General features: G+C 38.3%; 1 pseudogene; it reads right to left on the reverse strand.

Annotated features, from left to right (window-relative positions):
• Window positions 1-89: 89 nt before the first annotated feature.
• Window positions 90-26,962, reverse strand: LOC122023052 (annotated as a pseudogene).

Below are 26,962 nucleotides of genomic sequence, written 5' to 3' on the forward strand. Positions count from 1 at the left end.
ATCCGATTGTAATCCTGTGCCACTAGCTGAGGACAAAATTTAGCCAACCTACTGAACTCTGCATTGTATTCCAATACTGAACGATCGCCCTACTTGAGGTTCAGAAACTCCTGGCGGTGAGCAAGACAAAAGGTAGCAGGGAAATACTGTCTCTTGAAAGCATTATGAAACATCAACCATGTGATGTGTTGCTCCCCGAAGATCGTCTTCTGCATCTCCCACCATGTGACCGCCTGATCTCGGAGGTGAACTGTAGCCAATTCCACTTTCTCTTCATCTGTACAGCTCATGTACCCGAAAGTGCTTTCCAAATTCTTCAACCAGCTATGAGCAGCCCAAGGGTCAGCTTCGCCTGGGTATAAAGTAACTCTATCCTTGAATGACCTCGCTAGCAACAGTATACGAGCTCTATCCCGCATCCAATCAGTAGTAGCAGGTGTAGGTTCCACTGATGGTATCACAAAAGGAATTACCTGTGTCTGAAATCCCTGATCTCTCACAGGTGGTACTACCGAAGGGATCTCCTGAGACTGACATCCCTGATCTCTATGAGGAGTCGGATGGGTCTGTCCCCGACTAACCGTCTAAACATGAGTTGGATCCCTAGAAGAATCTACCTCCTGAGTCACTGGTTCTGGTTCCCCATCCTCGATGGGTTGTTTCCGTGATCGTCCCGGACCACGACGAGAACCGGCTGCTGACCGACCTCGTCTCATACCTGATAGCAACAACTAATAAGTACTACCAACAATTTTATAATTATACTTATAAAACTTACAGCCTATAACTTGGAGGTGTTCTGCCACTGCCTAGTCCCAAATCCCAAAAAGCCACTTCAAGGAATTAAACCATGAAAAATCAAAAACTTGTGAAATAAGCATCGTAACCTGTGGCTCTGATACCAATAAATTGTCACGCTCGAGAGTAAGGTTGTCCGACGAGAATCGGGCAGCACCTCCCCTGTAACGGTGACAAATGAACTAGTATACATAGCTAACAGGTATAACAGATGCAAAATATAGCCAACACGACTAGAACAAATCACATCCATGCAGATAATAGGCAGCCCACTCGGCTGGTAAATCAAACACAGTGGAAAACAACCAACAAACACCAAAAATACCAAAAGAACTCACCGCGGGATGGCCCGGCTTGACTCCTCGACAAAGCAAAACCAATCACAGAATATTGAGTCCAACTCAATTAGTTTAATTTGGATTACTCTTAATCCAATTTGGTTCATCATATGAACCTAATCCTTTTGGTTCATCATATGAACTCATTATCCATTTAATTGCCCTTTATGTGTGACCCTATAGGTTCTTGTAATGTTGGCAATGCTCCTAAACCCATTTAGAAGCATAAACAATGAGCGGTATCTAGTAACACATCATTACTACCCAAGTTACAAGAATGTTGAGATCCAACATCACCTTGTGGCTACTAATTGTGACCCTTCATAATATATGATAATGTCTTTCTATCCTTTACATCTAGATTGATCAATTTGAGGTATAGACCATGTCATCGTCTAATCAATATAAATCTTGAACTCCAAGTAGACTCACTCTAATTAAATGAGCTCAATATCTCATATTGACTCATTTGGGCATGGTCATGCACTTAGTGGTCTCACTCTATCAAGAATAATGATGTCGCTCCCGTCATATAGGAGGGATATATCTCATCTACATCACTCACATCCCTCCGCATAATTTGTTACATACCCTGTAATCGCCTTTATAGTCGACCGAATTATGGGTGACGTTTGATAAAGCCAAAGTATGCAACTCCTTATATAGGGAACCATGGTGACTTTAGGTCTAAGAACTAATAGTCATACTAATAGCCACACGAGAAAGTATATGACACTCATAATGATCCATGATACTTTCTCATGGCGGGTCATTCAGTATACATTCTCCAATGCATACCCATGTGTCAACTTGATATCTCTATATCCATGACTTATGAGATCAAGTCATCGAGTTAACCTACATGCTAGTCTCATCGCATTAACATTGTCCCTGAATGTTAATACTGTTAGTTAGAGCCCTAGAGCCAATCATTTGATAATTGTATGGACTCATTGTATCATATTCTTGTATATTAATAAAGGTATTTGGATTTTGGTTATTATACTTACTTGTATTGGTGCCAAATAAACTAAGTATAATAATTTCCTTGAGTAGATGGTTCTCACCTATATCAATCGGTTAGTTGAACCGATAGTGAGATGATATAGGGAACACTACTCTTAATCATTCCTAGTCGAGTATTAACATTCAGAGACAATGTTAATGCAATAAGACTAGCATGTAGGTCAACTCGATGACTTGATCTCACAAGTCATGGATATAGAGATATCAAGTTGACACATGGGTATACATTAGAGAATGTATACTGAATGACCCGCCATGAGAAAGTATCATGGATCGTTATATGAGTGTCATATACTTTCTCATGTGGCTATTAGTATGACTACTAGTCCTTAGACCTGAAGTCACCATAGATCCCTACATAAGGAGTTATGTACTTTGGTTTCGTCAAACGTCACCCGTAACTGGGTGGACTATAAAGGCGATTACTGGGTATATAACAAATTATGCAGAGGGAAGTGAGTGATGTAGATGGGATCTATCACTCCTATATGACGGGAGAGACATCGGTATTCTTGATAGAGTGAGACCACGAAGTGGATGGCCATGCCCAAATGAGTCAATATGGGATATTGAGCTCATTTGATTTAGTGAGTCTACTTGGAGTTCAAGATTTAGATTCGTCAGAGGATGACACGGTCTATGCCTCACATTGATCAATCTAGATGTCTAGGATAGAAGGACACTCGTCATATTTTGTGAGGAGTCACAATTAGTTGTCACAAGGTGATGTCGGATCTCGACACTATTGTAACTTGGGTAGTAATGATGTGTTGCTAGATACCGCTCATTACTTATGCTCCTAAATGGGTTTAGGGCATTGCCAACGTTACAAGAACCTATAGCGTCACACACTAAGGACAATTAGATGGAGATTTGGTTCATATGATAAACCAAGAGGATTAGATTCATTTGATGAATCAAATTGGATTAAGAGTAATTCTAATTGGGCTAACTTAAGTTGGACTCAAGTTGATTCATGTATTCAATGAGTCTAATTTAGATTATGACTCATTATATCAACTTAATTTAATGAATTAAATTCATTATATTAAGTTGGCTTGAATCAAATGGTTAGATTAGATCAACCATGAATGAGATTTGGTCAAGTTTGACTTGACTTGAGAGGAAGATTAAAAGTCAAGTTTGACTTGACTTTATGCCACATGAGAGAGGAGATGTGAAGATTTGCAGAGTACCTACAGAGGCTAACATCACAGATCCCTTGACCAAGGCTTTGGCACAGAAGAAGCATGATGGTCACACTAGGTCATTTGGGCTTAGAGCCTACACTGATTGGCACTAGTGCTAGTGGGAGATTGTTAGCTAGAGCGCTAGAGCCAATCATTTGATGATTGTATTTTGGACTTATTGTATCATATTCTAGATAAATAAAGGCATTTTGATTTTGATTATTATACTTACTTGTATTGGTGCCAAATAAACTAAGTATAATAATGTCCTTGAGTAGACGGTTCTCACCTATATCAATCGGTTAGTTGAACCGATAGTGAGATGATATAGGGAACACTACTCTTAATCATTCCTAGTCAAGTATTAACATTTAGGGACAATGTTAATGCAATAAGACTAGCATGTAGGTCAACTCGATGACTTCATCTCACAAGTCATGGATATAGAGATATCAAGTTGACACATGGGTATACATTAGAGAATGTATACTGAATGACCCGCCATGAGACAGTATCATGGATCGTTATATGAGTGTCATATACTTTCTCATGTGGCTATTAGTATGACTACTAGTCCTTAGACCTAAAGTCACCATAGATCCCTACATAAGGAGTTATGTACTTTGGTTTCGTCAAATGTCACCCGTAATTGGGTGGACTATAAAGGCGATTACTGGGTATATAACAAATTATGCAAAGGAATGTGAGTGATGTAGATGGGATCTATCCCTCCTATATGACGACGGGAGAGACATCGGTATTCTTGATAGAGTGAGATCACGAAGTGCATGGCCATGTCCAAATGAGTCAATATAGGATATTGAGCTCATTTGATTTAGTGAGTCTACTTGGAGTTCAAGATTTAGATTGGTCAGAGGATGACACGGTCTATGCCTCACATTGATCAATCTAGATGTGTTAGATAGAAGGACACTTGTCATATTTTGTGAGGAGTCATAATTAGTAGTCACAAGGTGATGTCGGATCTCGACATTCTTGTAACTTGGGTAGTAATGATGTGTTGCTAGATACTGCTCATTACTTATGCCCCTAAATGGGTTTAGGGCATTGCCAACGTTACAAGAACCTATAGGGTCACACACTAAGGACAATTAGATGGAGATTTGGTTCATATGATGAACCAAGAGGATTAGATTCATTTGATGAATCAAATTGGATTAAGAGTAATTCTAATTGGGCTAACTTAAGTTGGACTCAAGTTGATTCATGTATTCAATGAGTCTAATTTAGATTATGACTCATTAAATCAACTTAATTTAATGAATTAGATTCATTATATTAAGTTGGCTTGAATCAAATGGTTAGATTAGATCAACCATGAATGAGATTTGGTCAAGTTTGACTTGACTTGAGAGGAAGATTAAAAGTCAAGTTTGACTTGACTTTATGCCACCTCATTGGTGAGTTGGCATTGATGTGGACCAATGATGATGCACCACATCATCATGGTTGCCACCTCATGGGAGTTACTAGTGAGTGCCACCTCATGGAGGTGACATTCCCTCTTTGATGACAACTTAATGCATTAATGAGGGGGTTACATTTGGGAAATGTGGCCGGCCACAATTTGAATGAATATGGATTCATTTTCATTCAAGTGATTAATTATTGTATCTTCTTCCTCTCAAGCTCTCCCTCTCCCTCTCCTCCTTGCTTGGCCGAATCTTACCAAGGTGCTAGCACACCTTTGTGTGAGGTTTTCTCCACCTACGTGTCCGTGTGGATACTTCTAGAGGACCGACGCTTGACGGTCTAGAGATCCGGCAATTCCTTGGACGAGCGGGAACGCGAAAGGGCACGCTTCAAGGTATACTTCTTAACACATAGATCTAGGAGTAGATCTAGAAGTTTTGAAACTCGTACTCATAATTTTCATTCGGTTTTCCTTGCACGGATCTACGGCTTTGGGTGATTCGGGGTTTCCGCGACGCGAAAAGCGGTTTTCGCGGCCCGAAAAACCCAATAGTGGTATCAGAGCCACGTGCTAGGCTTGTACGAGTTTAATTTTTGATTTTATGAAAACTAAACCTTCTGTGATTTTCTGTAAAAATTTAGTTTTTTATGTTTTTATGGGTAATTTTTTCGTAGAAGCGAAGCACAAGTATCTCGGCACTTGTAGGCTTCGGCTACCGGGAAGTTTTTCCTTAAACGACTTCGTTTTGCCCCAAATCCATTTGGGACAGAGGGCTTGGGTGCCATTAGATCGCAAAGGAGAAACTCACGATGGTTAGATCGTGGGTAGGGGTACTGCCCCTAACCCCGCAAGGGGATTTGCTCCGCGATTGCATCCGAAATCGCTAAAAATGAACTTGCCAGGAAGATTTTTTTCCGAAACGGCAATGTCTCGACCCAAATCATTTTGGGACAGCAAGTTTAGGCGCTGTTGGATCACAAAGGAACCCTCGCGATGGTTAGATCGCGGGTAGGGGTGCTGCCCCTGGCCCCGCAAGGGGATCCGTTCCGCGATTGCGCCCGAAACTGCTAAACGGGACCGCCGGGCAATTTTACTCGTAAAAATTGTAAAAAATTATTTTTAAAATTATAGAAAATTATGAAAATATATAATTTTGAATTATATATTAATTTTGTGATAGTCATGGCCCAAAAACCCAATATGATTGGATTGTGTTGTAATTCATAATACGGCCTGCATGCCGTTATGTGTTTGCGCGTGTTGTATGTTTTTATTTTTCCGCGACCTGCGCGTCGTGCCTTTCTCATATATTCTGGTTGAAAATTAGATTTAGACACGAATGTAACTCGAGTTTCAAATTGTAATGTACAAATTGGAGCGGTGGAGGGTCCACACGAGACGGAGTTCCGAGGCGGGTACGAGCAACACAAGGTGGTCAAAGGGAGGAGCTTGGAGAAGCTGTTGACCCTAGGTTGACCATTCGATCTTCTCATTGGCTTGAGAAGATCATAGTGGGGCCATGACTAAATCACAAATAGATTAATTAGTTAATTGCTTATGTATATGATGCATGTTTAATAAGTAATTAATTAATTAGTGTCTTACGATTAGATTAGATCTAAGTCGTGCACATGAGGTACCCTTGCGATTAGATTAGATCTAAGTCATGCACAAGATGCATCCTTTTTTATTAGATTAGATCTCGATCGAACCAACTCTAAATGCCTAACCGTGCCGTGATACCTATCACTACCTCGATCACATGTATTGTTGAATCTGCCAAAGCAGAGCAATACATATTATCTTGGTAGGGTATGGAGGGACAATCTTGGTCCTGCCTATCAACACATGGGTGAATACAAACTCAATTAGATTGAGTATTCCTAGTTGCTCGGTTAGATCGAGTCAACTATAGGCATTCTTCCAACGGTTGGAAAAGATAGGTCAAAATCACATCTATATTAACTCTCGGGCGTATTAGCCAAAGCTAACTCGAGTTTTAATATAAATGCGGATATTGATTTTATAAACAAGAGTTGCATAGAGATGTAATTGGTAATCGTTACCTACCGATCATACTAAGCCTTGGGCGTATTAGCCAAAGCTAACTCAAGGGTTAGTATGATGTGGATCTTGTCCCACAAGAATTATAGAATTCAATGGGAGCATCATTTAATTAAAGGCCTAATTAAATGATTTTAAAAGAATATGATATTTATTTCTGCAAATTTTCTGTTGTAGATAACCATGACGTCGAATACGAACTCTTTCTCCCTGCGTTCTGTCCTTAAGAAGGACAAGCTCAACGGAGCAAATTTCCTGGACTGGTACAGGAACCTGAGAATAGTTCTCACTCAGGAACGTAAACTGTACGTTCTGGAGTAGCCCATTCCGGAGGCTCCTCCTGCCACTGCCACGCGAGCAGATCGGGATGCTTACAAGAAGCATCAAGATGACGCATTAGATGTGTCCTGTCTAATGCTCGCAACCATGAACTCTGAGCTTCAGAAGCAACATGAGTTGATGTGTGCTTACGATATGGTTGAACATCTTCGTCAACTATATCAAGGACAAGCAGGGCACTGGAAGAGGAACTTCACAGGATACCTGGAAGATCTTAACAATAAGAGAAATGAGATTTCTACTTCAGGTATAAATGTTATAGAAGTCAACCTCTCTATTTCTTCGTCGTGGGTATTAGATAACGGATGTGCTTCGCACATTTGTACTAATGTACAAGCACTGAGAAATAGCAGAGCATTGACAAAGGGCGAGATAGACCTACGAGTAGGCAATAGAGCACGGGTTGCTGCTGTTGCTGTAGGGACTTATTTTCTATCTCTGCCCTCTGGGCTTATACTAGAGTTAGACGATTGTTGTTATGTGCCTGCATTAACTAAGAACATTATATCAGTTTCTTGTTTGGACAAGAAAGGATTCTCGTTTATAATAAAGAACAAATGTTGTTCTGTCTATTTAAACGATATGATCTATTGTAGTGCACCTCTGATAAATGGACTCTACATTCTAGATCTTGAGAGCCCTATTTATAGCATAAATACCAAGAAGTTCAAGTCAAATGACCTGAACCAAACTTATCTCTGGCACTGTCGCTTAGGTCATATAAATGACAAGTGCTTATCCCAGCTCCATAAGGATGGTTTGCTGGACTCATTTGATTTTGAATCATATGACATATGCGAGTCATGCCTACGAGGCAAGATGACCAAGACTCCCTTTAGTGGGCACAGCGAGAGAGCGACTGATTTGTTAGGACTCATACATAGTGATGTATGTGGCCCTTTTAATGTCGCTGCTAGAGGCGGTTATAGGTACTTCATCACATTTACTGATAACTTCAGTAGATATGGTTATGTGTATTTGATGACACATAAATCTGAATCCTTTGAAAAGTTCAAAGAATTCAAGAATGAAGTACAGAACCAGCTTGGCAAGAGTATTAAGGTACTTCGATCAGATCGAGGTGGTGAATACTTAAGCCATGAGTTTCATGACTACTTAGCTGAGTGTGGGATTTTATCTCAACTCACTCTTCCTGGAACACCACAGTGGAATGATGTATCCGAAAGGAGGAATCGTACCCTATTAGATATGGTACGATCTATGATGAGTCACACAGATCTTCCGACATATCTATGGGGATATGCTCTAGACACGGCAGCTTTCATTCTCAACCGAGTTCCATCCAAGGCCGTGATAAAGACACCATATAGGATATGGACTGGGAGAGATGCCAGGTGTCTTTCATGAGGATTTGGGGCTGTGAGGCTTACGTACGACGTCAAGTTTCAGACACATTAGGACCCAAATCTGACAAGTGCTATTTCATCGGATATCCCAAGAAAACTAAGGGATATTACTTCTACATTCCCAGTTAGCACAAGGTAGTTGTGGCAAAGACTGGGTCTTTCTAGAAAGGGACTTTGTTTCTAGAAAGACTAGTGGGAGCGCGTTCGATCTTGAAGCAGTTCAAGATGCAAACAATAGCACTAATGCCTCGATGGAAATTGAACTGGAACCACAAAGTGTTGTGGATGCTGTTGTTCCACAAGGAGTTGAGGAACAACAACCGGTTCAAGTAGACCTACCTCTTCGCAGGTCTGATAGGGTACGTCGTCAGCCTGAGAGATACTCGGGGTGGTTCCTAGCATTGCTGACCCCATTGAGCTCTATTGTGACAACAATGGAGCTATAACACAGGCGAAGGAACCTCGCTCACACCAGCGGACCAAACACATACTACGGCGCTTCCATCTCATTCGAGAGATCATCGAGAGAGGAGATATGAAGATTTGCAGAGTACCTACAGAGGCTAACATCGCAGATCCCTTGACCAAGGCTTTGGCACAGAGGAAGCATGATAGTTACACTAGGTCATTTGGGCTTAGAGCCTATACTGATTGGCACTAGTGCTAGTGGGAGATTGTTAGTTAGAGCCCTAGAGCCAATCATTTGATGATTGTATGGACTCATTGTATCATATTCTTGTATATTAATAAAGGCATTTGGATTTTGGTTATTATACTTACTTGTATTGGTGCCAAATAAACTAAGTATAATAATGTCCTTGAGTAGATGGTTCTCACCTATATCAATCGGTTAGTTGAACCGATAGTGAGATGATATAGGGAACACTACTCTTAATCATTACTAGTCGAGTATTAACATTCAGGGACAATGTTAATGCAATAAGACTAGCATGTAGGTCAACTCGATGACTTGATCTCACAAGTCATGGATATAGAGATATCAAGTTGACACATGGGTATACATTAGAGAATGTATACTGAATGACCCGTCATGAGAAAGTATCATGGATCGTTATATGAGTGTCATATACTTTCTCATGTGGCTATTAGTATGACTACTAGTCCTTAGACCTGAAGTCAGCATAGATCCCTACATAAGGAGTTATGTACTTTGGTTTCATCAAACGTCACCCGTAACTGGGTGGACTATAAAGGCGATTACTCGGTATATAACAAATTATGCAGAGGGATGTGAGTGATGTAGATGGGATCTATCCCTCCTATATTACGGGAGAGACATCGGTATTCTTGATAGAGTGAGACCACGAAGTGCATGGCCATTACCAAATGAGTCAATATGGGATATTGAGCTCATTTGATTTAGTGAGTCTACTTGGAGTTCAAGATTTAGATTGGTCAGAGGATGACACGGTCTATGCCTCACATTGATCAATCTAGATGTCTAGGATAGAAGGACACTCGTCATATTTTGTGAGGAGTCACAATTAGTAGTCACAAGGTGATGTCGGATCTCGACATTCTTGTACCTTGGGTAGTAATGATGTGTTGCTAGATACCGCTCATTACTTATGCTCCTAAATGGGTTTAGGGCATTGCCAACGTTACAAGAACCTATAGGGTCACACACTAAGGACAATTAAATGGAGATTTGGTTCATATGATGAACCAAGAGGATTAGATTCATTTGATGTATCAAATTGGATTAAGAGTAATCCTAATTGGGCTAACTTGAGTTGGACTCAAGTTGATTCATGTATTAAATGAGTCTAATTTAGATTATGACTCATTAAATCAACTTAATTTAATGAATTAGATTCATTATATTAAGTTGGCTTGAATCAAATGGTTAGATTAGATCAACCATGGAAGAGATTTGGTCAAGTTTGACTTGACTTGAGAGGAAGATTAAAAGTCAAGTTTGACTTGACTTTATGCCACCTCATTGGTGAGTTGGCATTGATGTGGACCAATGATGATGCACCACATCATCATGGTTGCCACCTCATTGGAGTCACTAGTGAGTACCACCTCATGGAGGTTACATTCCCTCTTTGATGACAACTTAATGCATTAATGAGGGGGTTACATTTGGGAAATGTGGCCGGCCACAATTTGAATGAATATGGATTCATTTTCATTCAAGTGATTAATTATTGTATCTTCTTCCTCTCAAGCTCTCCCTCTCCCTCTCCTCCTTGCTTGGCCGAATCTTACCAAGGTGCTCTCACACCTTTGTGTGAGGTTTTCTCCACCTACGTGTCCGTGTGGATACTTCTAGAGGACCAACGCTTGACGGTCTAGAAATCCGGTAATTCCTTGGACGAGCGGGAACGCGAAAGGGCACGCTTCAAGGTATACTCCTTAACACATAGATCTAGGAGTAGATCTAGAAGTTTTGAAACTCGTACTCATAATTTTCGTTCGGTTTTCCTTGCACGGATCTACGGCTTTGGGTGATTCGGGGTTTCCACGACGCGAAAAGCGGTCTCGAACTGGATTTTTAGAAAATTTTCCATTCGTCCTTTCTAGTACCCGAAATCTTCTCCGTGAAGAGAGGGGGATGAACGGTGCTGTAACCTTCTTGTTGGGCCATTTAATTAATATGCAAGAACAAAATAGAACGAGATGTCCCAAGACTAGGTCTTGGATTAGTAGTGCGGGAAAAATTTAAAATAACGAGCTTCAGTGGTGTTGCACCAATTTTGAGCAAAAACTGATTCGTAAAAAGAATTAGAATGAAGCTATTAAGATAATTCTAATTGACTCCGTAAAACTGAAAATAACCACAACAAAAAAATGCTTGATTGGTGGTTGTACCAAAACGAAGCGACCCCACTCTGATACCAATTATTGGATCGAGAAGCGCTAGAGGGGGGTGAACAGTGCTCATGGCTATTTCGCATTTCAGATTCGTAAAACTATCGAGTTAAAGCAGCGAAATAAAGTAAAAGACAACAAACACAGAAAGGCACCAGGGATTTACTTGGTTCGGAGCCTATGGCGACTCCTACTCCAAGGCCCGTGATCGTTGATCGCTTCCGGTGGGCAACAACTATAAGCTCAGAAAAAGAGTACAAATTTGTATTACATTAAGTGCAATAAAGAACTATTATACCGACGACAGAATCAAAATCTCGGAGCTCCGGGTCGTCGGGGGCTTGTAACAGCACTTCAGGGCGTCTTTTGGAGCAGCACATTGTAGTAGAAGCACTTAAGAATTATTATCTTGATTGCTGCCTCGAGACCCCTTTTATGCACTGCTAGAGGCGCCTCCAACACCATCCAGGGCGCCTCCAACACGCCCAGTCAGCTGCGTGGATTAGTGCTGAAAAGTTCACCTCTTATCCTATTTGAGGCGCCATCATAGCCCCTCCAAGGCGCCTCCAAGCTCTGGTCCAAGGCGCCTCCAGCTCTGTCTGAGGCGCCTCCAAGCCTACTGCGTAGCTAGCTCACCCTCTGCACCTGAGGCGCCTCCAAGCTCCATGGAGGCGCCTCGGACACTGTTCATCCGAGGTGTGACTTGCTCCTTTGTTCCTGCAAAATGTGTTAGTCTCAAACACAAACCCTGCAAAATAAAGTTAGCACAGTCATAGTAAATGAGATATTGATAGTCTTTGGACTATTTGGGTCTGACTTCGGATTTCCAATTGGAAACCCTAGGTCAATTCGACGCCTACTGTTCCCTCTGCGGGGAATGTGTCCTCACCTACTCCACTCAGGAGATTTACCTGATACCAGCACGATCCTCCAGATCGACTGGACTTTTGCTTGGCGCTCGATGCTTCTGGACTTTCTACTGGATGCCTGCTCCCCGACCTGTCCAGTCTTCCACCTGGTTCGCGACACCAGGACTTTCCACCTAGGTTACCACCCCCTAGAACTTTTGCTTGAAGCTCTCGACCCGCCAAGAATTTCTGCATAGAGTTACCACCCCCTATAACCTAGGGTTTTCCACCTTCCTAACCGCAACTAGGACTTTTGCCTAAGTACACTTAGGACTTTCCTGCAAGATTATTCAAACTGTTAGATCTCAAACCAACTTAACTTTGAACCCTTTACCATTATCAAAACACGGGTTCGATCGTCGGATGCTTCCAGCACCAACACAATGTTGTATCCTTAAAATAATTGCCTAATAAAGGGGTTGGCTACTATAAGATGGATGGGATTTGGTGTTACTAAAAATATTAAATAATAAGATAAATGCTACTTGTAGTCATGAGAGATTTGTTACCCTCACCCAATCCTACCCTCAAAGCATCTAATTACTATTTCTTATCATTGTCCTATAATCTTCGCCTTTATAATTCTAGAGAATGATTAAATATTTATTCAACAAACCAATGATAGCACCCGGACAAGAAAAATATCATAACATAAATGAAATTAAAATAAGGTATATTCACACATTGAAGGCTTTTTTAGAAATTGGTGCATAACATGAATTTGGTGGTATAAAATTGACTAATAGCTAGGATAACAAAATAAATATTAATTATACAATTGTAAACCTTGTTAAGAGAAAAGAGCACATAAGATATATCTCAACATGTTGTAAATGCATGTAACATTATTTAAACCTGTTCTTCCACATCCTATCGTACTGTATCACAACAGGCTCCTCAAAATACAAAACATAGCCTAAAATATGACTATAGAAGACATAATAAAAACAACCAAAGAAAGGAGATAGAAGTATGTTACTGGACTGCTGTAGTATAACCTTCTAATGGAGAATTTTTTTCATGCAAATTCTAATAAACAAGCTAGAAATGGAAGTGTTAAAATACCAAAGGATTTTTTAGAAATCTTTGAAAGTTTATCTATTGAAAGTAAAAGAAAAAAGAAAATTGCCCAGGAACTTAGGGCATGAACTATTTCTAACCTCACTTTAGTTAGTTGGATCAATAAAAAAATGTCTGGAACAAGTGCAATGAAGAACTATTGAAACTCAGGATAGGTTCTGCTATTTTGTCTTCTCCCAACCTATCAAACTGTTGCTATTGCCATTATTATCTACCTATGTCTAGAAAAACTATTTGTCATTGTTAATTCAACTCAGCTTATAAGAAGATCAAAATAAGCTAATTTCAATGCCTATGGAATATAGATGTATTTGACACTGTACCAAATAATTAATGATGATTTGTTAAAGAGTTAACTTAAATAACAAAAAAAGAATATTTGAGAGAATGAATCACCCTCACCTCACTCTATAGAACCTCCCCAACTCCTACTATTGCCCGAAGCATAATCAAGTTAATTGTATACAGAAAATATAGCTATGAACAGAATATAATGATTGAATTTTCCATAATCTTTATGATGAAAGACGAGAAATAATTACTTGTTGATAGAAATTTAATCACCCAGAAGGATCAATAAAATGCAAGGAAGCAGGAAATCTTGGACCTCCATTTGAAGCCATATAAACAAATATAAATACATTTAGTTAGAAACAAAAACATGTTAGTATACATCTGAGAAGAGTATTCACTCTTAATTTTTTAAGAGAAAAACATGTTAATGCTTCTAAAAACACACATGTATACAAACATAATAACGCACAATTAAATATATATACCAACGTATATAGATACAGAGAATGTGAAAAATAGGTTGCCATCAAAAGAAATAAAATCATCAAAAACCATTTCAAAATGTCATACAAAGAAAAGAAAGATTTTATCTCAAACATAGCAAAATAAGCTTCTCTAAGATAAACTTGCTCATTCAAATTGATAGTCTGCAAAAAGTTCATGTAGGTCCCTTGGCATCTGGCTAGAAAGAAATGAGTAGCCCTATAAAAATAACATGAACCTTCCTTGAATATTATAGCTTAATTAAACTAACACTTGCATAAAATAAAAAAGAAACTAGAAAGAAGAGGTACAACGAGGTTTACCTGGTTACAACCGGGGAGGTTCTTAATCCAAGGAAGTTGAATCTCACTATCAAAATCTCCTTCAGGTGGAGAAGCTTCTTACAGTGATGATGGCTCACAAACAAGTAGTAGAACAAAGTAAAAGCGTTTACAAGTGTTGTTCTGAACCATTTGAATCAGGGTTATATTTATAGCCCTGGTTGGGGCGCCTGGAACCCTTCCAGGTGCCTCTAAGGGGATAAAACTTTATCCCTGTCGCAACACAATATGCCACGTCGTGTTTTGGATAAATTTTAATTTCGGGTGCCCGAAAGGGTTCCAAGCACCCAGACCAGAAAGTCAACTTCTAGTTGACTTTTTGATTCAGGTCTTCCGCTCTAGTTCCGCTCGCATTGGTCCGGGTCTTCTACTGTGGCACTGCTTGCTTGGATGATCTTGGCCATCTGGAATAGGGCTCACCCAAATCCAACTTCCAACCTTTGAGCAATCTTCCGCTCCGGCTTCTCGTCCCTCGAAAATGTCGCGCACCTCCTTCTCGTCTGCCCATATACTCTTTCGCAGCATCTCATCCCTCGGGCGCACCGAGCCCGTCGGCTCTCTCTCGTGTCATCCTTCTCGCTAGCTGCATCTTTCGCTCGACTTTCTATGCTCCTAAGTTGCTGCATAGTTAGACACAAGAGGTAAATACCAACAGAACCTAACCTAACTTGGTTGATCACATCAAAAATACCTTAGGTACTAACAATCTTCTCCTTTTTTTTGTGAATAATCCAAGTTAAGTTAGGGTAAACAAACATACAGAAATAATAACAATGTAATAAATTTGTAACTCAATAATGTGCAAAAAATTAAATTATCCTCCCCCTAGACTTAATCTTTCCTTCTCCCCCTTTGATCACATTAAATAGGGTACTATTAAAATGACTTTGGAAAATCAAAAATTAAAGTCTAAAGAAAAATAAAAAAAAAATCAAAAAAGTTAAATTTTAAACATATTTTTTAAAGTTTGTATTTGGATAACTAATTCATAGAAAATTTTCTAACAGATTGTTTAGATAAATTCTCATAAAAAAATAAATTTGCTAAAATAATTCTAACAAATATGATTTTTGTTAAATAAATTTTAACGATCAAAATATTTTTTTAATAGAAATTTTTACAAATTATTTAAAGCATAATTTAAATTAATTAAATGCTTCATAGTTAGTCAATTAAATATTTTATTTTAGTAATCGACTTCTAGGCTATGGCGAGGTACTAGGCCTTATTGGATATTGGAATAATAACAACTTTCTAGACAAAGTCTTTTAAAAAAATTAAATATTTAACTATCTCTCTGAAAGCTAAAAAAAAAATAATTAACTTAAGCATGTTTTTGGAACCCAATATAGGTTCCTTCCTACTAGGTTAATTAAAAATTTCTAAGGAATATATTTTCTAGATAATTTTCTAATTATCCCCTTGTAATATCTTAATTGCCAATTTAATCCTTTATAATTTCTAAAAGTTGAAGCAGACAAATTTAAACATGCAAAATTTTTTAATTTGCATTCTCAATTTTAAATTTTTCAAGATCCTCTATTTCTATTTTCTATTTTTTAATTTCAATTTTAATATTATCGAGATCTTCTAATCGACGAGATATAGCTAAGGTTGATTTTAAATCTTTATTTTCTTTTTCTAATTTACAATAATTTTTTGATAATAGTTTTATAAACTAAAATGACTTGGTAGGAGGAAGAGACCGTACCTGACTTATCTCGTCCATCTCGCAATCTGAAGCTCCCCCCGAAGTGCTTCTTTCTTTCGATGTCGCTCCCCCTTCATCGATGCTCTCGATGCTCATTTCAGATGAGCTTGCTTCATCTTCGTCTTCTTGGTGACTTGCCACTAGCGCAAGTCTGACAAGGGCTTCAATCTTTGACTCAGACAACATTTCATCCCACGTCGCCTTTAGATTATGCTTGGTTTGTCTTGGCTTCTTATTTTGTTCTTTGTCCTTGCCCTTGTCCTTGTCCTTGCTCTTCAATTTAGGGTAATTATCTTTTACGTGTCCTTCTTCATTGCAGTGGTAGCATCTTATCTTTCTTTTTCTTTTCGTACCCTACACTTGATTAAATCTTTTATATTTAAATAATTTTTTTAAATCTACTTACCATGAATGTCATTTTATCGTCCTCGAGAAAAGATTCAGAATCTTGTTCATCCATCTTTGCCTTTAAGGCAATATTGTGCTTTGGCTCCTTCTTCAGATCTACACATCTCATTTCATGAACTTCAAAAGTTGAAAACATTTCTTCTAAAGTACTTGATTCTAGATCCTTAGATATATAATAAGCATCTACTAATGATGTCCATTCAGTAGTTATAGGAAATACGTTAAGCGTGTACCTTAGTGAATATCGATTACTTACCTTTTCTCTGAGATTCGTGAGCCCGGTGATGAGTTCCTTGATTCTTGAGTGGAGGTGTGTGATGGCTTCGCATTCTTCTAACCGAAGGTTGCTAATCTGGTTCCAAAGCAAGTACCATCTTGGTAGTTTTGCCTCTGAGGTCCCTTTGTGTAGTTCCAAGAATTTCTCCCAGATCTCCTTGGTTGACTCATAGACTCCGATGTGGTTGATTTCTTAAAGTGGTAAAACGCTAAGAAGATGAAATTCTGCTTTGTCATTTGCACGAAATCAGTTTGTTCCTTCTTCGTCATTGATATTCTTCTTTATCTTTTAGGGCTACAAAACTACATTTCTGTAATACCCACTAAGCTTGTAAGATAAATATATGAATGTGGGATTTTGGCTTAGAAAATAATAAGAAGTGAGTTGAACCAAAAAGGAAATAAAAAGAAATAAAAATAGGGAGAGGTCAAGGATTGAACCTTGAACCTCTTATATTATATTTCATAGAATTAATGGGTAATAACCAGTTGGGATAGGAATAATATGTTGACAGCAAAGGAGGGAAACTTATGATAAAAATGAAAGTAAAAGCTAGCCAAAAGGAAACAAGAAAAGAGCAAGAGAAAGGCAACTTGCCTTCCTCCCTTCCTCTCCCTCTTCCTCTTTGATTTTGCCGAAAACTTAAAGAGAAATTTAGGGGATTCATTCCCCCTTATTTCACCATGAATGATGAGGATAAATAAATAAATAAAAATAAAAATAAAAATAGAAAAAAAAGGCTAAGGGAGAAGGAAAGCAAAAACTAAGTTTGCTACTTCTTCCCCCTTAACATAAAAGGGAGCAAGAAAAGAGAAAACTATTTTTCTCTCATTTTCTCTCCTCCATCCTCTCCCTCACCGAGAACACCACAGTCCCCTCTCCTCCATCTTCGACCCCAAAGCCATGTTTTTCCCTAAGAAAGCCTAAGATACAAGGAGGACTTAGCAAAGGAATCAAGGGAAAGGAACTAGAAGAAGAGACTACTTCTTCTTCACCATACCTTAGATCCACAAGCGAAAAGGATGTAAGCTTCCCCTCACCTGTGGTACAAGGCATTTTAAGTGTTTTTCGGATTTTATGAAGATTTTAAAACCTAGAAACAAGTTTGAGAAAATTCGGCCAAGAAGGGCTTTCAAAAAAATCTAATGATGTTTAAACTAGTCTTCACTACATGATAGATTTTTCTATGCTATGTAGAGGGGTTCTTCTTCATGATTTTATACCTATATGATGCTTGATCAGAGGAGTACTGAACCCTAGAATTTCGGCCAAAAATATTCTTAAGAGGCTAGGGAAATTTATTATTTTACCCAACTAGTACAAGGTTCTCCCTATGAAATATTAAGGATCATGTATTAGTTTTCTTCCTTAGAAGATATTTGAAACTAAAAGAAAACCCACTCATATGATTCGGTCAAGAAAGGGTTTAGGGTTAGGAAGACCTTTAAATTTAAATAACCATGCTCATGTGATAGAATACAAAGATCTTAAAGGATTTGTATGCTTGAATATTGCTAGAATTTCATGAACTTCTTCTTAGGGTTTTTCGGCCATGATGAGATGGATAGCTTAGAAAAGCTTAAACAAAATTTTAATATGCTCAAGACCTCTGTGCTATTTAGATATGAAAGTTGTTCACTGCCCTCATGCTTAATTAGGGTGTAGAAAAATTAGTTGCATGACATATAACATGTATGACCACAAGGGGTCCTAGCTTATTCATGAACCAATTTGTATATATGTTTCTTAGTAACTTTTGCCATGAAACTTACTTAGGTTGTTCATGCTTTAGGCCACTTAAGAACCTAGCTAAAGAATGGTAGGTTTCGGCCATGAGAAAAAAATAAAAGAAAAAGAGAAAAAGAAACCTAGAAAGCCTAAGACACAATTCATATGTATACTCATTATGCTTGTCTTTACATATGCTATGAAACTCGTATGACTTCATATGTTTTTATGTTATTTGAAGCAAGTTTAAACACTGATGAGTTTCGGCCAAGTAGGGTTTAAATGACCTAGAGGCCTTAGAATTTAAACCAAAGGTGTTAAAATGCTTCTTATGAAAATATGATAACCTATTGCTTGTGTCACATGCTTGTATAATTTTTCATGACCTAGATGGATCATTGTAAGTCTCGGCCATGAAGGTTTAGATGCCCTAGGGACCCTAGGACTTAAATTAAATATGCTCATGTCACTCTACATGAAATATGATAAGTAGAAAGCCAAGGTTCAATTGCTATATGTTGTTTTATGACCTAAAATGATGCTAGGGTATGTTTCGGCCATAACTATTGTATGATGCCTTGTATGAATTTATACATAAGGTTAGTCCAAGTTCACATGCTTGTATGCTTGTTTGTAGCCCTAATGAGAACTTGTTAAATTTCGGCCATGACATATGTTAAGGGCTTAAAGAACTTAGGAACTAATTCAAATGTGTCAAATGTGTTTACCTTGTTCCTTGGTAAAATGTTATAAATATGATTTAAAGTTGTCCATGCTTTTATGTCATATGGAACCTTGTTTCACACCTTAAGGTTTCGGCCACATGAAATTAGGGACTTGAAGAACTTAGAAACTAAGTTAATCATGTTTATAATGCTTCCTATGAAAATGTTATGATGATAATTTAGGTGCCACATGCTTGGATGTTGTGTTTAACCTAAATTAAGCTCTAAAGGGGTTTCGGCCACAAGGGTTTAGGAAGCTTAGAACCAAGATGAATATGATACCATGTTTCCTATGATAGGATAATCACAAGATACACCCTTATGCTTAATATGTATGCTTGTGATTTATGACTTATGATATGATATGCATGCTTTTATGATATGATATGCTTTGTGCTAAAAATATGCATGCTTATGTTATGATATGTGATTAAATTATGCATGCTTTAATGCTATGTTTAGTGCTTAAAATATGCATGCTTTCATGATATGCTATGTGGTTAAATCATGCATGCTTGATGATATGCTTTATGCTTAAGATATGCATGTTTTTATGATCTATGCCTAAGTGATGCATATTGTTATGACATGATGTATGCCTAAGTGATGCATGCCTTTATGATGTGATGTATGCCTAAGTGATGCATACCTTTATGACATGATGTATGCCTAAGTGATGCATACTTTTATGACTTGATGTATGCCTAAGTGATGCATACTTTTATGACATGATGTATGCCTAAGTGATGTATACCTTTATGATACGATGTGTGCCTAAGTGATGCATGCTTTTATGATACATGATATGTATGACATGTACTTTACTTTATGTGTGAGTGGCTTGTACCAAGGGTGGGCTCCATAAGCGCCCCGGGGACTAAGGACCTCGTTAGGGATGGGCTCCTAAGTGCCCCTAGGACTAAGGGCCTAGTATGTTTGCCTCGTAGGGTTCAAGACTTGCTACCTTGGACCTACGAGGTTGCGCGCAATATGTAAGTGGTACATAGCCGGGATCCCCCTTATGTTGAGATTACTTTCAAGTATATATATGTAAAAGAAAATGGTTTTAAAGATCATGAGACATACACATGTTTTTCGGATACATGTTTTCCAAAATCATATTGCATACACCTTATGATTATGCTATGTTTCATGCTATGCTCTTGATTATGATATGCCATGATAAGGTATGATTATGTTATGTTCATGCTATACCTTATAGACATGTTTCGGCCATGGATATGTTGATGCTTGATATATAGATTTCGGCCATGGATATGATGATGCCTTGATGTACATGTTCGGCCATAATTATGATGCTTTGATATACATGTTTCGGCCATGCTTTGATATACCATGATACTTGGTTGTTATGCCATGTCTAGCTATGTTTTATGCAATGCACTAGGTATATGTTTCGGCCATGATGATGTTTGATATGCCATGACTAGTGGTGATTATATTATGATGCATGATATGCTTGAATAGAATGCTAGGTTATGCCATGATTAGTTGAGATTATGACTTGTTGATACATTCTTGATTATGTGCTGATTTTTGGTTTTAGTGAGTAGGAAAGGAACTTACTGAGCCATGAGTGCTCATAGCTTACTTTCCTTGTACCACAGATAAAGGAAAAAGCTGGATGAGTTAAAGGAGCAGCGGGAGGGGCAACGAAGATGTGTGTGGCGGTGGCTAGGCAACTAATTAAGAACCTGCTTTAAAACCTTTAAGAACTATGCTTTGGTTTTGTGAAATGTAATACACTATTGGTGACTTGATGTTAAGTTTTTATTGATTTTGTTATCATGTTATGAAACCATGTTAGTGTAGTTCGGTTTGAAATAAGTTAAGAAAAATAATTTTTTAAGTCTTCCGCTGTAATACGTACATAGAGTATCGTAGCCCCGTCCCTTAGGGTTAGCAGGGAGGGCGGGCGTTACAATTTCATAATTATTAATAATTCAAAATCTATTTTAAAAAATACCTCCATCTTTTTCTTCTAGCTCACAAATTTTCTCTCAAACTTTGGTGGATTAATGCTCTGTCCAGCCATCTCGTGTGTTTCATTCGGTGATTAGTCCTCCTGTAGTGAACCCACTCTGATACCACTTGTAAGTCCCTTGGCGTCCAAGTAGAGGGAAGTGAATAGCCCTGCAAAAATAACACGAACCTTCCTCAAACATTATAGCTTAATTAAACTAACACTTGCATAAAATAAATAAGAAACTAGAAAGAAGAGGCACAACGAGATTTACTTGGTTATAACTTGGAAAGTTATTAATTCAAGGAAGTTGAAGCTCACTATCAAAGTCTCTTTTAGGCAAAGAAGCCTCTTATAGCAATGATGGCTCACAAACAAGTAGTAGAACAAACTAGAAATGTTTACAAGTATTGTTCTGAACCATTTGAACCAGGGTTATATTTATAGACCTGGTCGAGGCGCCTGGAAGGGTTCCAGGCACCTCCAGGGGGATAAAACTTTATCCCTATTGCAACGCAACGCGCCATGTCTTGTTTTAGATAAATTTTGATTTTGGGTGCCTGAACTAGAAAGTTAGCTTCCAGTTGACTTTTCGGTCTAGATCTTCTGCTCTGGTTCCGCTCATATTGGTCCGGGTCTTCTGCTCTAGATCTTCTCCCTTGGGTGATCTCGGCCATTCGGAATAGGGCTCACTCGAACCCAACTTCTGGCCTTAAAGCAATCTTCCGCCCTGCTTCTCGTCCCTCGGAAACGCCGAGCACCTCCTTCTCGTCTGCCCACGTACTCTTCCACAGCATCTCATCCCTCGGATGCACCAAGCCCGTCAGCTCTCTCCCGTGCCATTCTTCTCGTTAGCTACGTCTTTCGCACGACTTTCTATGCTCCTAAGTTCCTACACACTTAGACACAAGGGTTAAATACTGTTACGTCACCATAAGTTCATGGTTACATCATCAGTAATATAAAAGATTATTAATACCACAGGGACTGTTGATTAAGCACTAGTTAACTTCACACGGTGAATCATCTAGACAAACGTAAGATTGGTTGAAAAAGAAAGTAAGAGAAAAAGAAGAGAGAAGAGATGGTGGATCTTGAGAGGGGTTGAGCTAAGAGGATGTGAGAGATAGTTTAAGGTGTGATTCTAGGATTTCAATTTCCTTGTGATGCTAGGCGATGTTACATAGATTGCTTAGTTCCTATCCTCTATATTCATGCTCTTGTAGGAAGTTAGATGCATTACTGACTCTCCCCTGCAGTGGATAAGCCGGCATGATCTCCTACTACATGTCCTATACAACTAAATGGAAGTAATTCCTATAAAGTCCATTAGCAGGGCAACCTGTCACTAACACCCCTTGGTCATACAACGTAGAAACACACTAACACACAATAATATAGAAATAAAAATAGTGATTATGCCCAATCCCCTACTTCCTTGTGGAGATTTGTTTCTCCTTTCAAGGTGATACCCTAGACGTCCATTAGCAGGGTAGCCTATCATTGACGCCCCTTAGTCATATGATTTAGAGTAGCCCCCCTATGAGATTAACAATTCTACACAACCATTTGATAAAACCTGCAAAAAATATATATAAGCTTCACACACACATTTCATCAAGCATGAAGAAGGCATTAATAAGTCATTGAATAGAAACATGGCAAATCCACATAGTTTTACATCTCCATCACATCACAAATACTCCCTAATCCTAAAAAGGAGATCTTCTCCATTGCAAAGAAAGAATAGCCCCAAAACATAAAGTAAAGCATACTTACAACCCTAGATGTGAGAAGAAGGGGAAGAAGAGATGTTTGCCGATGTTTTCGATGTCTTGGGGATGCCTCCTTGCTCCGAAGATGTAAGGATCATCAAGGGATGGAGATGAATAAAGCTCTAGGCTTTCCCCCTAAGGGGAGAACCCTTTCCCAAGGAAAGGGACGAAGTTCAAAACCCAACATGTGTCAAAGAATGAGGTTCTTGACCCTTTTATACCTCCTCCAAACTGCCCAGAAAAAATAGGATTATAGGGGTTCGGTAAATTGGGTTTTTACCCATTAAACTAGGTTTTCTCATGATTCACCCTGAACCAAAGTTATAGATCTTGAAATTATCTACAATCTAATAATTGGATCGAGCTTTGTCTTAAACCGAGCCAAAAGTTATGGCGGTTCAAAGTTTGGTATGTAGTCTGGGAGGAGGTACAGATGAACCCGTGGTCGGGAGGCACAGTCGTGCCATTTAGCACAGGTATACAATGCTATCTCTCTATTAGATCTAAAGAAAAGTTGTAGACCTTGAAGTTAGCTACGTTTCAGTATAAAGAACAATCAAAAACTCCAATCAAGCGTAAAGTTATGGCCGTTTTACGATCAGACTGTAATCTGCCCAGAATTCAGCATAGCTCTGTTTTAGCATGACACGGCCCCGTGGCACGACCGTGTGGATCCACACGGTCGGCTTCTTCTTGGCCTCAGCTCTGGTCACACGGTCGTGTGGGTCACACGGTCGTGTGGGTCGGCCGGCTTCTTCTTGGCCTCAGCTCTGGTCACACGGTCGTGTGGGTCACACGGTCGTGTGGGTCACACGGCTGTGGCCTTCTTCTTCTCTACCAAAGTCACACGGTCATGTGGATTCACACGGCCATGACTTTCTTCGCCTCTAGAAAGTTGGCATGGTCGTGCCATTTGGCATAGCCGTGTGCTGCCTGGCCATAGGGTATTGACACGATCGTGTGGCTTACACAGTCGTGGCTTGATTTTCCTCTGGTGGGGGAGCACGGTCGTGTGGGTCACACGGCCTTGGCTTGATCTCTTCCAAAGTTATTCTCGTGTGCGTTTTTACTCCATTTTTGCTCCAATTTGCGTCCTATCAATCAAAATATGCAAAGAGTAGATCTCTGAACAGAATATAATGGAAGCATAACATTATAATGAAATAGGGTGCAATAAACATAGATTATACTCATGAAATATAAGTAGATGTGCGTCCAAACATGCATAAAAGTGTATATAATTTATGCGCATCAAATACCAACAGGACCTAAACTGAATTGGTTGATCACATCAAAACTACCTTGGGGTACTAACAGTTCAATAGCAAATAGATTTAATCAATAAAAGTTGTTTCAAGCTCCATTACAAGAAATTATGTGTCTTCACTAAAATGAATTGATATTTGAGAAGAAAGGTGAACTAAGTTGACTACTAGAATCCAGATAAACAATGCATAAAATTACAAAAGTTTAGATTCGAAAATCACACTTCAATAAAGGAGTAGATAGGACGGAAAGACAATAATTACTTGAATGAAATATAAAGAATTTGTGTAGATAAATAATCGCATAATAGATGAAGAATCATATAGGAAAAGGCACTAATCGCATAACAGATGAAGAATCATATATGAAGAATCAGAATGAGAATCGTATAACAGAAAAATAATAATTACCTCAGACAATAATTACCTTGGCTGGATGAAGAATCAAATAAATCTTCAAATTTCACAAACTTCCCAATTTTTGCAGTAGCCAAATGAGCATAACACATGGTTGCAACTGCATCACAAAAGAAAAATTATATATAGATATAATATAACTAGGAACAACATAACAAACTACACAAATCAAGAAAGAACTGCCAACTTACCAATAGATATCGCAGTTGTGCTCCTCTAATATCTGAACATTTGGACATAGATTGGAAAAAAAATCTCAATTACGATATCAAACATTGGAGAACAAAAGTATTAGTTATGTGTAAACATGTACACTTACACATAAGAAAGGGAATGAACAAGCTTTTGCAGGGAATCAACGGTAAACCCTATCTCATCCATTAGCACATGGTAATGAGTGGGTCGAGTTGTGCCCTGTGTAATTACAAACGCCAATATAAGAAAATTTTGAATTACTCCAACATATTGAATTCAACTGTTAAAAACAGAACTTACAATCATGTCGGCATGAGCGCACATGTAGAAGTCATAGTTCCTTGGATGACAAATTTTGTTATCAATAATAGTCCCTACAATCCCCAAAATAGGTAAATTTAAAATTCAAAATTTATAATTTGATGGAGGTAAAAGGCTCAAAAATAATATAAAATTGAAGACCGATAATAATAAAATGCATACTGGGTTAGACATTGTCAGGCGAGTTTGGAAGGAAAAACTTGGTATGATGATTTTTCTGGACAATTGTTAATATAAACTTTGGATACTACTATTCATTAAGAAACTTGTAGATCTACAGATAGTAGCAACAATTTGAACAAAATCAGGACTCAACTGACATTAGCATATGTATTATACATTGGCATACCTCAATAATTTGATCCAATGCAATGTTAAGAACTTGAATAAATTGTGATTCATTACACCATCCCTGAATATCAAGAACTCATCACAAACAGCTCAAACATATTGGAAAACACACCCCCATCAAGATACAAGATCCATATGCATTAATCCAATACTAGAAACTAGAACAAAGTTTGCCTGAAAATGATAATGTTTTCTGGTTTTCTTTTTCCTGGACTGATGTAGAAATCGACCACCAGCTCCCTACATCATAGATAATGGATTCCATTTAAAAGAAGAATAATACTCAATGAAGAAGCTGAAAAAAATAATTTAGAAATGTTAACAAACTGAATTATGTCACTATCATATTTTTCTCCTTTATTCCCTATTACAGGCTTAAAAAGTGAGCCTATCATTTTGATCTTAGGGGATTGTGTTCGCATAGAAGCTCTATTGTGAGAAATAGATGGTCATTGCCTCGAACTTACAACCTTAAAACCATACAAAATGGATAGGTATATAAGAAATAGCAAAAGAAGACTAGTTAGAGAAAAAAACAAATGCAAACAGTAATTATAGTCACACAATTAGAGAAGTAATGAAAGCACTAGAAATGTGGCATGTTAAATATACCGCAATAATTGAAGGAATATCTGAATGCCCAGGAGATCCATGGGAAACATCCATGCCCAAAATGATTGTCGGTGTTCTTGAGACTAGAGGAATAGCTGATGATATTTCAATTGGCAAGAGTTTATACCATCCATATGTGAAGGAAACACAAAATATTATAAATAGAGTGAGAAAAAAATATCTAGATAGTGAGACGGAATATGGGACCTTTGCATTGATTTTAAGCAGCACATTGGTAAGGTACTGGTCATTGACTCTTGTAGGGGCAACACATTGAGAAACAATTCCATGATTAGCTAGACACTTGTGCTTCCATGGACATGTTGATGGATTATGCTTAATCACAAATATATACAATGATACAATAAAGATAGAAAAATACAAACTATAAATATCTGAATTCTTCCTCTCAGCTAAAATGTAGAGGAGAAACTTTGGAGGAATAGAAAATTTCTTTGAATGAAATATAAAGGATCTATTAATTAAAAAATACAATAATACATAATGTGAAAATCGACAATAGACTTCGGATAATATCCGAAGTAATAGGTAGATAATTACCGAAGTAGACGCACGTGAAGTAAAAGGGTAAATTTTTTACTTCACCACACGTTTACCGAAGTCTATCACCGGTCCAAAACCGATTCAAAATCGGACTATTTTCAAAGTAAAAAAAAACTCTATTACTTCAT

Source organism: Zingiber officinale, chromosome 9B, assembly GCF_018446385.1.
Source record: "Zingiber officinale cultivar Zhangliang chromosome 9B, Zo_v1.1, whole genome shotgun sequence".
Lineage (NCBI taxonomy): Eukaryota > Viridiplantae > Streptophyta > Magnoliopsida > Zingiberales > Zingiberaceae > Zingiber > Zingiber officinale.